Genomic DNA, 17004 nt, shown 5'->3' on the forward strand with positions numbered 1-17004 from the left:
ACCGGACTTCCCAAGCCATCAGTGACGACTGCTGCCGAGCCTTCCATAAAGCCTGTTGGTGAACTGCCCGAGCCTCCAGTGAAGCCTGCCACTGAACTGTCCAAGCCAGAAGTGACACCTGCTGCTGAGCCATTGAAACCTGTTGGCGAACTGCCCAAGCCCCCAGTGACGCTTGACCCTGAACAGCCTCCATTGAAGCCTGCCGGTGAACTGCCTGAACCTCCAGTAAATACTAGCACCAAACTGCCCAAGACAACAGTTACACCTCCCACGGAGCCTGTCGATGCACCTGAGCCTTCAGTAAAGCCTGACACCGGACTTCCCAAGCCACCAGTGACGCCTGCTGTCGAGCCTTCCATAAAGCCTGTTGGTGAACTGCCCAAGACTGACAAGGAACAACCCAAGCCTTCAGTGAAGCTATCCACCGAGCCTCCCACGGAACCTGTCGGCCAACCGGTGACTCCAGCTTCCGAACCTCCATTGAAGCCTGATGGCGAACTGCCCAAGTCACCAGTGACGCCTACTGGTGAACTGCCTGAACCTCCAGTGAAGATTGGCACCGAAACGCCCAAGCCACCAGTGACTCCTGCCGCCGAGCTTTCATTGAAGCCTTCCGACGAACTGGCCAAGCCAACAGTGACTCCTGCCACTGAGCCTTCATTGAAGCCTGCCGACGAACTGCCCGAACGTCCAGTGAAGACTGGCACCGAACTACCCAAGCCACTAGTGACGCCTGCTGCCGAGCCTTCCGTGAAGCCTGTTGGTGATCTCCCCAAGACTGACAAGGAACAACCCAAGCCTCCAGTGAAACTAGCCACTGAGCCTCCCGCGGAACCTGTCGGCAAACCAGTGACTCCTGCTTCCGAGCCTCCATTGAAGCCTGTCGGTGAACTGCCCAAGCCACCAGTGACGCCTGCCGCTGAACTTCCTCCATTGAAGCCTGCCGGCAAACTGCCTGAATCTCCAGTGAATATTGGCACCGTACTGCCCAGGCAACCAGTGACGCCTGCAACCGAACTGCCTCCATTGAAGACTGCCGGCGAACTGCCCGAATCTCCAGTGAAGTCTGGCACCGAACCCCCCAAGCAACCAGTGAGTCCTGCCGCAGAGCTTTCATTGAAGCCTGTCGGTGAACTGCCCCAGCCAACAGTGACATCTACCACCAAGCGTCCTTTGAAGCCTGCCGGCGAACTGCCCGAACCTCCAGTGAATACTGGCACCGAACTGCCCAAGCCACCAGTGACGCCTGCCACTGAACCTTCCGTGAAGCCTGTCGACGAGCCCGAGCCTCCAGTGAAACCTGCCACCGAACTGCCCAAGCCACCAGTGACGCCTACCGACGAACTGCCTGAACCTCCAGTGAAGACTGGCACCGAAACGCCCAAGCCACCAGTGAATCCTGCCGCTGAACTTCCTCCATTGAAGCCTTCTGGCGAACTGTCTGAACCTCCAGTGAAGACTGGCACCGAACCGCCCAAGCCACCAGTGACGCCTGCCAGTGAACTGCCTCAATTGAAGCCTGCTGGCAAACCGCCCAAGACACCAGTGACTCCAGCTGCCGAGCTTCCATTAAAGCCTGTCGGTGAACTGCCCAAGCCACCAGTGACGCCTGCAGCTGAACTTCCTCCATTGAAGCCTGCCAGCAAACTGCCCGAACTTCCAGTGAAGACTGGCACCGAACCGCCCAAGCTACTAGTGACCCCTGCCGTCGAACCTTCATTGAAGCCTGTCGGTGAACTGCCCGAGCTACCAGTGACTCCTACTGCTGAACTTTCTCCATTGAAGCCTGCCGGTGAACTCACCGAATCTCCAGTGAATACTGGGACCGAACTGCCCAAGCGAACAGTGACTCTTGCCGCTGAGCCTTCATTGAAGCCTGCTGGCGAACTGCCCAAAACTCCAGTGAAGACTAGCACCGAACTACCCAAGCCACCAGTGACGCCTGGTGCCAAGCCTTCCGTGAAGCCTGTTGGTGATCTGCCCAAGACTGACAACGAACAACCGAAGCCTGTTGGGAAACTGCCCAGATCACCAGTGACACCTGCAGCTGAACTTCCTCCATTGAAGCCTGCTGGCGAACTGCCCGAACCTCCAGTGAATACTGGCACCGAACTGCCCAAGCCACCAGTGACGCCTGCCGCTGAGCCTTCTGTGAAGCCTGTCGACGAACCCGATCCTCCAGTGAAGCCTGCCATCGAACTGCCCAAGCCACCAGTGATGCCTGCCGGTGAACTACCTCCATTGAAACCCGTTAGTGAACTACCCAAGCCTTCAGTAAAGCCTGTCACCGAACTGCTTAAGCCTCCAGTGACTCCTGCTGTCGAACTGCCAAAGGCACCAGTGACGCCTGCCGCTGCGCCTTCCATGGAGCCTGTTGGCGAACCGCCTGAGCCTCCAGTGAAGCCTGCCACTGAACTGTCCAAACCAGAAGTGACACCTGCTGCTGAGCCATTGAAACCTGTTGGTGAACTGCCCAAGACTGACAAGGAACAACCCAAGCCTCCAGTGAAGCTTGCCACCGAGCCTCCCACGGAACCTGTCGGCCAACCAGTGACTCCAGCTTCCCAGCCTCCGTTGAAGCCTGATGGCGAACTGCCTGAACCTCCAGTGAAGACTGGTACCGAAACGCCCAAGCCACCAGTGACTCCTACCACTGAACTTTCTCCATTGAAGCCTGCCGGCGAACTGCCCGAATCTCCAGTTAATACTGGCAATGAACTGCCCAAGCCAACAGTGACTCCTGCCGCTGAGCCTTCATTGAAGCCTGCCGACGAACTGCCCGAACGTCCAGTGAAGACTGTCACCGAACTACCCAAGCCACTAGTGACGCCTGCTGCCGAGCCTTCCGTGAAGCCTGTTAGCGATCTGCCCAAGACTGACAAGGAACAACCCAAGCCTCCAGTGAAACTAGCCACTGAGCCTCCTGCGGAACCTGTCGGCAAACCATTGACTCCTGCTTCCGCGCCTCCATTGAAGCCTGTTGGTGAACTGCCCAAGCCACCAGTGACGCCTGCCGGTGAACTGCCTCCATTGAAGCCTGCCGGCGAACCGCCCAAGCCACCAGTGACTCCAGCTGCCGAGCTTCCATTGAAGCCTGTCGGTGAACTGCCCAAGCCACCAGTGATGCTTGCAGCTGAACTTCCTCCATTGAAGCCTGCCGGCAAACTGCCCGAACTTCCAGCGAAGACTGGCACCGAACCGCCTAAGCCACTAGCGACTCCTGCCGTCGAGCCTTCATTGAAGCCTGTCGGTGAACTGCCCGGGCCACCAGTGACTCCTACCGCTGAACTTCCTCCATTGAAGCCTGCCGGTGAACTCCCCAAATCTCCAGTGAATACTGGGACCGAACTGCCCAAGACAACAGTGACTCCTGCCGCTGAGCCTTCATTGAAGCCTGCTGGTGAACTTCCCGAACGTCCAGTGAAGACTAGCACCGAACTACCCAAGCCACCAGTGACGCCTGCTGCCGAGCCTTCCGTGAAGCCTGTTTGTGATCTGCCCAAGACTGACAAGGAACAACCAAAGCCTGTTGGCGAACTGCCCAGATCACCAGTGATACCTGCAGCTGAACTTCCTCCATTGAAGCCTGCCGGCGAACTGCCTGAACCTTCAGCGAAGCTAGCCACTGAGCCTCCCGCGGAACCTGTCGGCAAACCAGTGACTCCTGCTTCCGAGCCTCCATTGAAGCCTAACGGTGAACTGCCCAAGCCACCAGTGATGCCTGCCGGTGAACTGCCTCCATTGAAGCCTGCCGGCGAACTGCCCAAGCCACCAGTGACTCCTGCCACCGAGCCCCCTGTGAAGCCTGTCGACGAACCCAAGCCTCCAGTGACAACAGCCACGGTGCTTCCATTGAAGCCTGTTGGTGAACTGCCCAGGCCACCAGTGACACCTGCAGCTGAACTTCCTCCATTGAAGCCTGCCGGCGAACTGCCTGGACCTCCAGCGAAGCTAGCCACCGAGCCTCCCGCTGAATCTGTCGGCAAACCAGTGACTCCTGCTTCCCAGCCTCCATTGAAGCCTGCCGGCGAACTGCCCGAACCTCCAGTGAAGACTGGCACTGAACCGCCCAAGCCGCCAGTGACTCCTGCCATTGAGCTTCCAGTGAAGCCTGCCCCTGAACTGCCCAAGCCACCAGTCCCTCCTGCCACCGAGCCCCCTGTGAAGCCTATCGGTGAACTGCCCAAGCCACCAGTGACGCCTGCCGCTGAGCCCCCCGTGAAGCCTGTCGACGAACGCAAGTCTCCAGTGACAATGGACGTGGAGCTTCCATTGAAGCCTGCCGGCGAACTGGCCGAACCTCCAGTGAAGACTGGCACTGAACCCCCCAAGCCACCAGTGACTCCTGCCGTCGAGCTTCCATTGAAGCCTGTCGGTGAACTGCCCAAGCCACCAGTGACTCCTGCCGCCGAGCCTCCTTTGAAGCCTGCTGGCGAACTGCCCGAATCTCCAGTGAATACTGGCACCGAACTGCCCAAGCCACCAGTGATGCCTACTGCCGAGCCTTCCGTGAAGCCTGTTGGCGATCTGCCCAATACCGACATGGAACAACCCAAGCCTCCAGTGAAGCCAGCCACTGAGCCTCCCGTGGAACCTATCAGCAAACCAGTCACTCCTGCTTCCGAGCCCCCTTTGAATTCTGCCGGCCAAACGCCGGAACTTTCAGTGAAGCCTGCCACCGAAATGCCCAAACCACCAGTCACTCCTGCCAAAGAGCTGCCTGTGAAGCCTGTCGAAGGACCCGAGCATCCAGTGATGCCTGCCGGTGAACTGCCTCCATTGAAGCCTGTAGGCGAACCGTCCGAGCTTCCAATCAAGCCTGGCACCGAACTGCCTAAGTCACCAGTCACACCTGTCGCCGAGCTTCCAGTGAATCCTGTCGGCAAACTGCCGAAGCCTCCAGTTAAGCCTGACACTGGACTTCCCAAGCCACTAATGACGCCTTCTGCCAAGCCTCCCTTGAAGCCTGTCGGCGAACTGCCCAAGGCACCAGTGACGCCTGCTGCGGAGCCTCCATTGAAACCTGTTGGCGAACTGCTCAAGCCACCAGTGACACCTGCTGCTGAACTTCCTCCATTGAAGCCTGCCGGCGAACTGCCCGAATCTCCAGTGAATACTGGCACCGAATTGCCCAAGCCAACAGTAACTCCTGTCGCCGAGCCTCCATTAAAGCCTGCCGGCGAACTGCCCAAACCTCCAATGAAGCCTGCTGCTGAACCCCCTAAGCCTACAGTGAAACCTGCCCCGAAGTCTTCAGTGAAGCTTACCGCTAAACTGCTCAAGCCTCCAGTAAAGCTTATTGCTGAACGCCATAAGCCTCCAGTGACGCTGACTGCTGAACTGCCCAAGCCTCCAGTGATGCCTGCCCCCAAGCTTCCAGTGATGCTTGCCACCATACTGCTCAAGCCTCCAGTGAAGCCTGCCCCTAAGCTTACTACTGAACAGCCCAAGCCTCCAGTGAAGTTTGCCGCTGAACTGCCCAAGCCTCCAGTGAAGCCTGCCCTAAAGCTTCCAGTGACACTTACCAGTGAACTGCCCAAGCCTCCAGTGAAGCCTGCCCTAAAGCCTCTAGTGATGCTTACCGGTGAACCCCCCAAGCCTCCAGGGAAGCTTTCCTCTGAACCCCCCAAGCATCCAGTGAAGCTTGCTGCCGAACCCCCCAAGCCTACAGTGAAACTTGCCGCCGAACCCCCCAAGACTCCAGTGAAGCTTACCGGTGAACTGCGCAAGCCTCCAGTGAAGCCTGCCACAGAACCGCCCAAGCCTCCAGTGAAGCTTGCCACTGAACCCTCCAAGACTCCAGTGAAGCTTGCCAACAAATCGCCCGAGTTTCCAGATAAGCTTACCTCCAATCATCCAATAAAGCTTGCCGGTGAACCCTCCAAGCCTCTATTGACGCTTGCTGCCAAACTGTTCAAGCCTCCAGTAAAGCTTGCCGCCGAACCCCCCAAGACTCCAGGGAAGATTACAGCTGAACCTCCCAAGCCTCCAGTGAAGCTTGCCACCGAACCGTCCTTGTCTCCAGTTAAGCCTGCCCCCAATCCTCCAGTGAGGCTTGCTGCCGAACCCCCCAAGCCTTCAGGGAAGCTTGCCGCAGAACCCCCTAAGACTCCAGTGAAGCTTAACAGTGAACTGCCCAAGCCTCCAGTGAAGCCTGCCACAGTGCCCAAGCCTCCAGTGAAGCCTGCCCTAAAGCCTTCTGTGAAGCTTAACGGTGAACAGCCCAAGCCTCCAGGGAAGCTTTCCTCTGAACCCCACAAGCCTCAAGTGAAGCTTGCTGCCGAACCCCCCAAGCCTACAGTGAAGCTTGCTGCCGAACCCCCCAAGACTCCAGTGAAGCTTACCGGTGAACTGCCCAAACATCCAGTGAAGCCTGCCACAGAACCGCCCAAGCCTCCAGTGAAGCTTGCCAATGAATCACCCAAGTTTCCAGATAAGCTTACCTCCAATCCTCCAATAAAGCTTGCCGGTGAACCCCCCAAGCCTCTATTGAAGCTTGCTGCCAAACTGCTCAAGCCTGCAGGAAAGCTTGCCGCCAAACCCCCCAAGACTCCAGGGAAGCTTACAGCTGAACCTCCCAAGCCTCCAGTGAAGCTTGCCACCGAACCTCCCTTGTCTCCAGTTAAGCCTGCCCCCAATCCTCCAGTGAAGCTTGATGCCGAACCCCCCAAGCCTCCAGAGAAACTTGCCGCAGAACCCCCTAAGACTCCAGTGAAGCTTACCGGTGAACTGCCCAAGCTTCCAGTGAAGCCTGCCACGGAACTGCCCAAGCCTCCAGTGAAGCTTGCCTCTCAACCCCCCAAGCATCCAGTGAAGCTTGCTGCCGAACCCCCCAAGCCTACAGTGAAACTTGCCGCCGAACCCCCCAAGACTCCAGTGAAGCTTACCGGTGAACTGCGCAAGCCTCCAGTGAAGCCTGCCACAGAACCGCCCAAGCCTCCAGTGAAGCTTGCCACTGAACCCTCCAAGACTCCAGTGAAGCTTGCCAACAAATCGCCCGAGTTTCCAGATAAGCTTACCTCCAATCATCCAATAAAGCTTGCCGGTGAACCCCCCAAGCCTCTATTGAAGCTTGCTGCCAAACTTTTCAAGCCTCCAGTAAAGCTCGCCGCCGAACCCCCCAAGACTCCAGGGAAGCTTACAGCTGAACCTCCCAAGCCTCCAGTGAAGCTTGCCACCGAACCGCCCTTGTCTCCAGTTAAGCCTGCCCCCAATCCTCCAGTGAAGCTTGCTGCCGAACCCCCCAAGCCTTCAGGGAAGCTTGCCGCAGAACCCCCTAAGACTCCAGTGAAGCTTAACAGTGAACTGCTTACCGGTGAACTGCGCAAGCCTCCAGTGAAGCCTGCCACGGAACAGCCCAAGCCTCCAGTGAAGCTTGCCACTGAACCCTACAAGACTCCAGTGAAGGTTGCCAACGAATCGCCCAAGCCTCCAGATAAGTTTGCCCCCAATCCTCCAATAAAGCTTGTCGGTGAACCCCCCAAACCTCTATTGAAGCTTGCTGCCAAACTGTTCAAGCCTCCATTGAAGCCTGCCCCCAAGCCTCCAGTAAAGCTTGCTGCCGAACCCCCAAAGACTCCAGAGAAGCTTACCGCTGAACCGCCCAAGCCTCCAGTGAAGCTTGCCACCAAACCACCCATGTCTCCAATTAAGCCTGCCCTCAATCCTCCAGTGAAGCTTGCCGGTGAACCCCGCAAACCTCTATTGAAGCTCGCCGCCAAACTTTTCAAGCCTCCATTGAAGCCTGCCCCCAATTAAGCTTTCCACTGATCCGCCCAAGCCCATTTTGCATAACCTACTGGCGTTCTTCTACTGATCAATTCAGTGCTTTATTCATATGGTATGGTTTCCCTTTTGTCAGCAAATAAATCTGTTATATAAGACTTCTTTCTCTGTGGGCCCCTTTTTTTCCCCAAAAAAATATTTATTGAAGAGTTTGTGTTTTTGGTATGCCAGGGTTCCCCAAGACCCAAACATTCAAAACTTATTGAAATGAAAGACATCTGTTTCCATCCTCACCAGGAGCTTGGCAGCAAAAGGTTCAAAACAATTGTCAGCAAAAAACATAACCGTGATGTGAAGGCTCCGCTGAAGAATAGCTATGGTGAAAGCAAACAATCATACTTATTTACAGTACATCAATATATTTCTGAAAAGGCCAGTATGACACAGGTACAAGCCACTTAGTGGTGCCAAATTGCACTAAAAGCATTACTTGACATTTGGATTTTCACTAGGTAACGTGAAAAAGTCTTTATCTGATCAATACAATTATAAAATACAAAATAAGTATTTTCGGTATGAAAGTTATTTCCACCATGGAATAAAAAATAAATAAATAAATGTTAAAGTGCCTTTTATATTACAATTTTGCGAGGTTACTTTTTTTCTCAGAATTGCATGATATAAACTCACAATTGAGAGTTAAACAGTCAGAATTGCAGGATGTAAAGTCGCAAGTGTGTGTTATAAAGTCACAATTGTGAGATATAAACCTGCAAATCTGAGAAAAAAAGTCAGGTTTGTGAGATAAAAAGTCCCAATTTTTTATTTTTATTTTTTTATTCCGTGGCGGAAACAAGCTTCCATATATCTGTGTTGACTGACTTTAGTTAGTTACATGGATGAAAACAATGAAGAAACAATGCATTACATTTAGGACTTGCCATTACCTTCACCTGCAACTGCAGTCCTGTTATATACCGTTAAGTTATATTTACCATGGACTAAATGTCACAAAACCCCAATTTTGTTTACATGGGGTATAAAGCATGTAACAACCATAGATAAGCACAAATGAGAATTTATACAGAATGAAACAACATCATACACAACATAAAGGAGACTTGTGTTGTTGTGAGTGGTAAAGTTGAGTCCTTCTTGTGTTTGTAAGTTGAATGTGGAATAGATCCCACGAGAGCTTGTGGTTCCAGAGGGTTCCACAAAATCCCTCCATAACCAACAGCTCTGTCTCTAAAGCCGATATAATCTCTCCATCCACAACGCTTTCTTGTTCTAAAACAATAGGGTGTTGATGAACTCTGGACCTTACTGAAAGGAAGGTGAACTCAATATGTGCTCTTGGTCTCTGTGGGTGTCCAGTGTACTTCAAATCACCCTGCACAGGATGTCACATGCAGTAAATTACTTCTTCCTGTGAGAAAGCCAATGGTCACAATCACATTCAATAAAACAATGGTAAGGGCATTACATATGCATTGTTCAAACATCACACTGTAGCTCACGAGAAACTGAATGTGGCAAAAAGAGGTCAATTAAAATTTCCTTGAAGTTTTAAAATAAAAGCATTCAAAATGCTACCCATTTCAAAAAGACCATTTACTGGAAGAAAGCTGCAAGAACTGTTTGTTTTGAAGTTTCTGACGTCATTTAGATGGAAATATGAAAACATGAAAGCCACATTTACACCTCAAAAATGGTAATTCAATGTTCAGCTTAACTGTTTCATTAGGACATTTTCGTACAGATTTTTTTGTGAATGTTTCACACTTAAAAGTTTAGGGTTGGTTAGTTTTTTATGCTTTAAATGTAAAGAAGTCACTTATGCTAAATTTAATTTGATCAAAAATACAGTAGACACAGTATTATTGTTAAAAATATTATTACAATTTTAAATAATTTCTATTTTATTATATTCTTAAATATAATTTATTCCTATGATGGCAAAGCAAAATTTTCATTAGTCATTGCTCCAGTCTTCATTATCACATAATCCTTCAGAATGTATTCTAATATGCTGGTTTTATGACCTAGAAACATTTCTTATTATCCATTTAGAAGTGCTGCTTAATATTTTTGTGGAAACCGTGATACATTTTTTCCCCAGGATTCTTTGATGAATGTAAAGTTGTAAAGAACAACATTTATTTGAATTAGTCATTTATAATGTTTCAAAATATGTCTATTACTTTTGAAAAATGTAAAGCATCATTGCTGAATAAAAGTATATTAAATTTCTTTCAGAAAACATAGTTTTGACCCCAAACTTTTGAACGGTAGTGTATATTTAAACTATTATATAATTAAAATGTGTTTATACTACGGTGCTATTGAATGCTTGAATCTGATTGGTTGATTAACGTTCTAAGGTGGGCAATTATATTCAGGGAAACGCAGGGCTAAAGTAGTTCTAGGCAGGTATTGAGTGCATTACAGTTCCATATCACTTCGCCAAACGATTTCAGTTATCTGGTCTTTATGAGGTCTTTACTGATTACAACAGCAGAAAAACAAAGCCCACAACGATACTGACCAAGCAAATAAATATAGAAAACAATAGGATAAAAACGACAAATTATTTCCATGTTTTTTGCCACAAAATTACGTTTTATTATGTATGGACAGCATACTCTCTTTCTCTCGCTCTCTCTCAATTCAAATGCACACACACACACTCATGCAGGAACGTGTTGTCAGCGCTGCTCTGACGATTTTTATCCGTAAAATAGTTTAACAACTTAAAACCTATAGACATTTCTCATTAGCGATGTAGTATAGGCTCTGTTTTTGGAGCGGATAAACATACAGTTCTCTTACGAGAGTCTCTCTCGTACTGAGAATATCTTACGCTATGGGGGAAAACCTCTTTTCCATGAGATATTGAAGCCAAAAATTATCCTTACTTTTGAATTAATGTAAAACGCTGTGCAGCAGCATGCAGACATAGGCAAGACGGCTTGTGCACCTATTGGCTGCCCTGTGGCAACAGCAGCAGCCTATCGAGAGAGGCTCTGCGTGACACATATCCAATGGGGGCATTTCGCGCCCATTTCGTCACGTCCCACCAGAAAGGGCGTGGTCTCGCCCTATAAACATAGCTCGATTAGGCTGGTACAACTGATTTTTATCTCTTCAGCGAAGCATCACGCATCGCTGGATCCGGAGTGAGAAGCCACGCCGCCTGAGAAAAAGCACACAGCGGGACGAGCCTTGAGTCTGAAGTCGCTGGCATCGCCGCCTTTAGCCGCCCTACCTGCTAAGCTTTCCGGCATTATATCCTTTTCTGCAAGTGTGTGTGTGTGTGTTCGCCGCTGCGACACACATTTTTTCACTGTCTCTTTTTCACCATTTTCACTGTCTCGCCGGCATCGCTCGAGTCCTTCACCGATGGACAGCGGCCGCCGTCTGCCGCCGCTTCCGCCATTGAGGTCGACGAAACAGACCCGAGCCTTCTTCAGCCCGTGATAGCTCGCCGGTTCGCCCACCAGCTTCACCAGCTTCACTCAAGTCGCTCGCTGACGGACAACGACCTGTGTTCGATCCCAGGTCTTGCAGCAGATAAAATTTTGTCTCGCCGCGGCCAGACTTGCACCGAAACTTTTCGCTCGTTCAGTTCCAAGAAAATGCGACTGTTCCAGTGTATTTTGCAGTAAACAAGCCGGTACCATGGCCCAATTGCCTGCACAAAAATGCTGTTTCCACGGCGACCCAGAAAATCATATAAGCATTGTAATTTCTGGTATTCCGGCCACAGCCGATGGTGTTATGAGTGTAATAAAAATGCCTACAGCCCAGTGTTCATTTCTACACACAAACACAGCCCGCCACAGTGCAGGGCTCGCACAAATGAGATCGACTCATGTCATTGTGCATTAAATGTAGTGAATGTGCCCACAACCCAGTGCCCACAAACACTACACACTGCATGTGCCACGTTTTCTGTAAAACGAAACCAACACACATACAGTCAGCTAAGACCCACGGTGTTTAAGTCTCGCTGCGGCCAGATTCCACCGAAACTTCTCGCTCGTTCAGTTCCAAACAATGTGACTGTTCCAGTGTATTTTGCAGTAAACAAGCCGACACCACAGCCCGCTTGCCTGCACACAAATGCCATTTCTACGGCGACCCAGATGAATCCCAAAAGGGTGTATTTTCTGGTATTCCGGCCATGGCCGATGGTGTTATGAGTGTTGTAAGAATGCCCACGTCTCATTGCCCATTCCCACACACAGCCCGCCACAGTTCAGGGCTAGCACAAATAAAATCGACTCATGTCGATTGTGCAAAAATGTAGTGAATGTGCCCACGACACAGTGCCCACAAACACTACACGATGCGTGTCCCTCGTTTTCTGTAAAAACGAAACCGACACACATTCGGTCAGCACAAGCCGACGGTGTTCTCAGTGCAGTGAATGTGCCCGCCGTCCCGCGCCCACATTCCTTCACAGACACGCTCAACCCCACGGGGTTTGTCCCGCTCGCTCTCTCTCCACAACCTGTCATTGAGAATTCGAGCGCGACCAGGCTGCCTGCCGTGATCGGCGCGCCTCCCGCCTCGCACACTATAAACACAGTGTTTATGTCTCAGCACACCGAAGCTCTGCAGCCGCCGCTATGCCGCGGCCAAAGCCCGGATTTCATTCTACCCCTAGCTATTCACGCAGATGCGTGGGCAAAGCTTCCCGCGGTAACAGAATGGGTGTTGAACACTATAAAAAGAGGCTATTCGCTACACTTCGCTCGACGTCCCTGCCGTTACACGGCGCGAGTCGAAACCACGGTAAACAACGAAGTATCTCATCTACTTCGAGCCGAAATAGCGAAACTGCTGAGCAAAGGGGCCATAGAACCTTTATCTCAGGCTCAGAGCTAAGGGGGGCTATACAGCAGATATTTTCTGGTACCTAAAAAAGACGGGGGTCTCAGACCCATTCTAGATCTGCGACAGCTGAACAGAGTGCTTATGAAGCGCCAGTTCTGAATGCTGACAACCAGGAAAATCCTCCGGCAAGTGCGCCAGGGAGACTGGTTTATGTCAATAGATCTGAAAAACGCCTATTTCCAAATACAAATAGCGTCACGTCACAGGCGATTCTTGAGATTCGCCTTCGAGGGCCAGGCATATCAATACACAGTCCTACCGTTCGACCTATCCCTAGCACCCCGTACATTTACGAAGTGCATGGACGTGGCCCTCGCACCCCTGAGACTTCAAGGCATGCAAGTTTTGAACTACTTGGACGATTGGCTGATTCTAGCTCGATCACATTCAGAGCTCATAGAACACAGAACCACATTACTCGAGCATCTCGAGAATCTGGGTCTCACAGTCAATTGGGCGAAGAGTTCGCTGTTTCCAAGCCAGAAAATCTCTTTTCTGGGAACAGTGCGGGACTCGCTGTCTATGACAGCACGTCTGTCGCCAGAGTGAGAACTGGACATTCAGCGCGCCGCAAAATCCTTTCGCCGCGGCTCTATAGTCCCGCTCAAAAGGTTTCAGAAAATGCTGGGCCTCATGGCCTCGGAATCTTCAGTACTCCAGCTGGGCCTGCTTCGCATACACCCACTGCAGTTATGGCTGAAAGTGCGGGTTCCACCCCGAGCATGGACCTCTGGTCTGTTTCGCCTCAGGGTCGACATGAAATGCGCTTCAGCTCTGGAACCTTGGAAAATAGCCGACTGGTATCAGTCAGGCGTGAGTCTGGGGACTCCCTCGAGTGTGACGGTGGTGTCCACGGACGCCTCCACCTCAGGATGGGGAGCGCTGCTCGAGGGCAGACCGTTCTTCGGCCAGTGGTCAGAACAGGAAAAGGTCCTATGCATAAACTGTCTAGAAATGCTGGCAGTCGACAACGCGCTATGGCGCTTTTGTCCCCAGATAAAAGGTCGCCACGTCTTAGTCCGGTCGGACAACATGTCAGTGGTGGCATACATAAATCACCAGGGTGGCGTCAGGTCCCGAAACCTTTACAGGCTGACGGAACGCCTCCTGGTCTGGGCACAGCACAACCTGCTTTCACTGAGAGCAGCGCATGTGCCTGGTCACCTGAATCTGGGACCAGACCGTCTGTCCAGAAACAATGTCCCAGCAGGGGAATGGTCGCTGCACCTGCAGACGATCCAACTGCTGTGGGAGTCATTCGGCAGACCGCAGGTGGACCTGTTCGCGTCCCAAGAAAGCGCTCACTGTCCGAACTTTTTATCCAAGAGCAGGGATGCGCTGGCCCACGTATGGCCCCGCTGCCCCCTCTATGCTTTTCCCCCCATCTCGCTCCAGCCTCAAGTGCTGGAACGAATCAGGGAAAACGGATGCCCAGTGCTACTCGTGGCTCCTCTCTGGACAGACCAGAATTGGTTCCCAGTCCAGATGCGGCGGACCAGCACTGCCCCGTGGCCGATACTGGTGAGGAGAGACCTCCTCTCTCAGGCAAAGGGCTCGATTTGGCATCCTCGTCTGGAATTATGGTCCCTACATGCATGGGCCATCAACGGGTACCCACTAACCTCCCAGAGGGAGTGTTAAATACAATCACGAAGGCTAGAGCCCCGTCTACTAGACGGCTCTATTCCTCAAAGTGGTCAGTGTTCTCTGCCTAGTGTCAAGCTCGGGGCTTTTCACCCGCAGACTGCGGGGTTACAGAAGTGCTCTCCTTCCTTCAGGAGCTGCTGGATAAGGGCAGAACCCCATCCATGCTCAAAGTATACGTGGCGGCCATAGTGGCGTTTGCAAAACCGACATCTGGCCAGTCACTGGGGAAAAACGACCTGGTCGGAGGCTGAATCCTCCCAGACCCCCCTCAGTCCCTGTGTGGGACCTTTCTACGGTTTTGGAAGCCATGAAAGGTGCCCCATTCGAGCAAATCCATTTGTCATACAAGAAACATCTGTCTCTCAAAATGGTATTCCTTATGGCTCTCACTTCAGTGAAGCGCTTAGGGGACTTTCAAGCGCTTTTGGTAAGCGAGTCATTCATGGAGTTTGGGCCTAATGGCTCAAAAGTCATACTCAAACCAAGGCACGGGTACGTGCCCACATCCCTCAACACACCGTTCAGGGCCCAGGTTATTTCCCTGTGCGCCCTCCCGGTTTGTGATGAGAAGGATGCGAGTCTCCTCTGCCCTGTCAGGGCTCTGAGAGCTTATGTGTTCCGCTCGACGGTCTTCAGACAGACTGAACAGCTCTTCGTTTTGTTTGGCGGATGCTCCAAGGGACTGGCCGCATCAAAACAGAGCCTATCCAGATGGATAGTCGACGCCATAGCACTGGCTTGCACTTCTAAGGGCTTGCAGTGTCCTTTGGGTGTCTGAGCACACTCCACGAGAGGCGTGGCCTCATTAAACAATGTTAACATAACTAGCTCCTGTAGGATGCTATTTCATGGGGAATGATGCTTGCAGCCTCTCTTCTCCGACTCTCTGTGAGTCTATGGTGATTATGCACTATATGAGCCCCGGGCTACTGCCCTTGGGACTTTGGTGTCAGATCCCAGTACGCACAGCGTTTTGCATTGTGTTCCCCATAGCGTAAGATATTACGCAGTACGAGAGATACTCTCGTAAGAGAACGTACTCGGTTACTAACGTAACCTCGGTTCTCTCTAGAGAGGGAACGAGTACTGCGTATCTTGCCATGCATACACAGCTCTGGTTCGCTTCGGCGATGAAAACCAGTTGTACCAGCCTAATCGAGCTATGTTTATAGGGCGAGACCACGCCCTTTCTGGCGGGACGTGACGAAATGGGCGCAAAATGCCCCCATTGGATATGTGTCACCCAGAGCCTCTCTCGATAGGCTGCTGCTGTTGCCGCAGGGCAGCCAATAGGCGCGCAAGCCATCTTGCCTATGTCTGCATGCTGCTGCACAGCGTTTTACATTAATTCAAAATTAAGGATAATTTTTGGCTTCAATATCTCGTGGAAAAGAGGTTTTCCCCCATAGCGTAAGATATAATGCAGTACTCGTTCCCTCTCTAGAGAGAACCGAGGTTACGTTAGTAACCGAGTACATTTCGTTATTAGAAAAGATGCTGCTGCCGAACACTATTGAGAGACGCACTTACTGAGCCGGTAATTTATTCTCTCTCTCTCTCTCTCTCTCTCTCTCTCTCTCTCTCTCTCTCTCTCTCTCTCTCTCTCTCTCTCTCGCTCTCTCTCATAACTGCAATAGTCAGCTATCAGTGGCTGAAGCCTCCGTTACTACTAAAATTAAGTTTTGGAATCAACAATGGAGCATTGAAATTAGATGCGTAAGAAATTGGTCCTACAAACAAGAGCGTTTTAATGACAAAAACTTGACAAATGTCTTGAAATACATCATCTGAACAATGTTTTGAGGTATGGTAACCGTAGTATAAGCAGAATAATTTACTCCGGGCCGAGGTATAATAACAAACACCTTACTTTCTTACTTAGGCCCATCGCTCCTCCTGGAGCATAGGCCATCGACAACAATTCTCCAGCGGGCACGGTCTTGGGCTGTCTTTTCTATTTGAGTCCAGGTGATACCACTCTTCTATAGCTCTGTCTCAGTGTCTCGCCTCCAGCTGTTCTTGGGCCGTCCCCTCTTTCGTCTTCCTGGAGGGTTCCAAGTGAGGTACTGGCATGTCACATTTCTCTTTGGTTTACGTAATGTGTGTCCAATCCAAGCGGCAACCTCCCCGTCTCTCTCTTGAAACCAACAAGGAAGTGAGTTAAACTGCAAATCATTGACTGGCCGCTTGAAGCTGGCTGCACAAGTGAGTGAAATCTGTATCTCCCCCATGTTAAAATTACCAACTTTACAGCAGAAAAAAACATGTTTACAGCCTGGTTCTCTATGTGGCTTTGGTCTATACAGCTAATTTTTCCTTTCATAACAACTGTGAGGGGGGTGATTTTTTTTTATAACTCATCCGTTTAGTTGATTAATATTTAAAGTTCTGCATAATTAAGGGTGTGTCCACTTTTGAGTGACAGGTGGATTCCCGCTGCTGTCGTTATAGTCATCATTAGCCGTGTGTCTGCTGTCTGTTAGCCATCGCGTTACCTCTCCGTTTCTCTCCGTCCATGCAATAGAAGCCCGCCCTTGAATGAGCGCGGTTTTCTAGTGCATTTACTTGAACTTCTGAGGTAATATTTTTGGTTTAACCCAATTGAGAAATTGAGAGGCGGCCAAAATCAGATTTTAAAATCGACTGAACTGAATAAAGCTCTTTACGAACTTGACGTGCGATGCCATGCTGACTGACATGTATGTGCATGTATGACTGTCAAACGCACAA

General features: G+C 51.1%; 1 protein-coding gene and 3 long non-coding RNA genes across 4 annotated transcripts in view; 2 read left to right on the top strand and 2 right to left on the bottom strand.

Annotated features, from left to right (window-relative positions):
* LOC143732113 (uncharacterized) overlaps positions 1-5425 on the top strand; it is a 38601-nt gene extending 33176 nt beyond the window's left edge. Inside the window, exon 3 of the long non-coding RNA XR_013201050.1 lies at positions 5234-5425. This is a non-coding gene — a long non-coding RNA (uncharacterized LOC143732113). The remainder of the gene's footprint in view (positions 1-5233) is intronic.
* LOC143732106 (transmembrane protein 132C) overlaps positions 1-17004 on the bottom strand; it is a 383833-nt gene that overhangs the window by 207527 nt on the left and 159302 nt on the right. The window lies entirely within an intron of this gene.
* On the bottom strand, positions 6269-7526 carry LOC143732115 (uncharacterized). The gene is made up of 3 exons (XR_013201052.1): positions 7487-7526; positions 7151-7216; positions 6269-6310 (listed from the first exon to the last, which is right to left on the bottom strand). It is a non-coding gene; the product is annotated as an uncharacterized LOC143732115 (long non-coding RNA).
* Positions 7319-7883, top strand: LOC143732114 (uncharacterized). Its single transcript, XR_013201051.1, has 2 exons — positions 7319-7407; positions 7441-7883. It is a non-coding gene; the product is annotated as an uncharacterized LOC143732114 (long non-coding RNA).

Source organism: Siphateles boraxobius, unplaced genomic scaffold, assembly GCF_051911475.1.
Source record: "Siphateles boraxobius isolate OS27281-9 unplaced genomic scaffold, OSU_SipBor_1 9, whole genome shotgun sequence".
Taxonomy (NCBI): domain Eukaryota; kingdom Metazoa; phylum Chordata; class Actinopteri; order Cypriniformes; family Leuciscidae; genus Siphateles; species Siphateles boraxobius.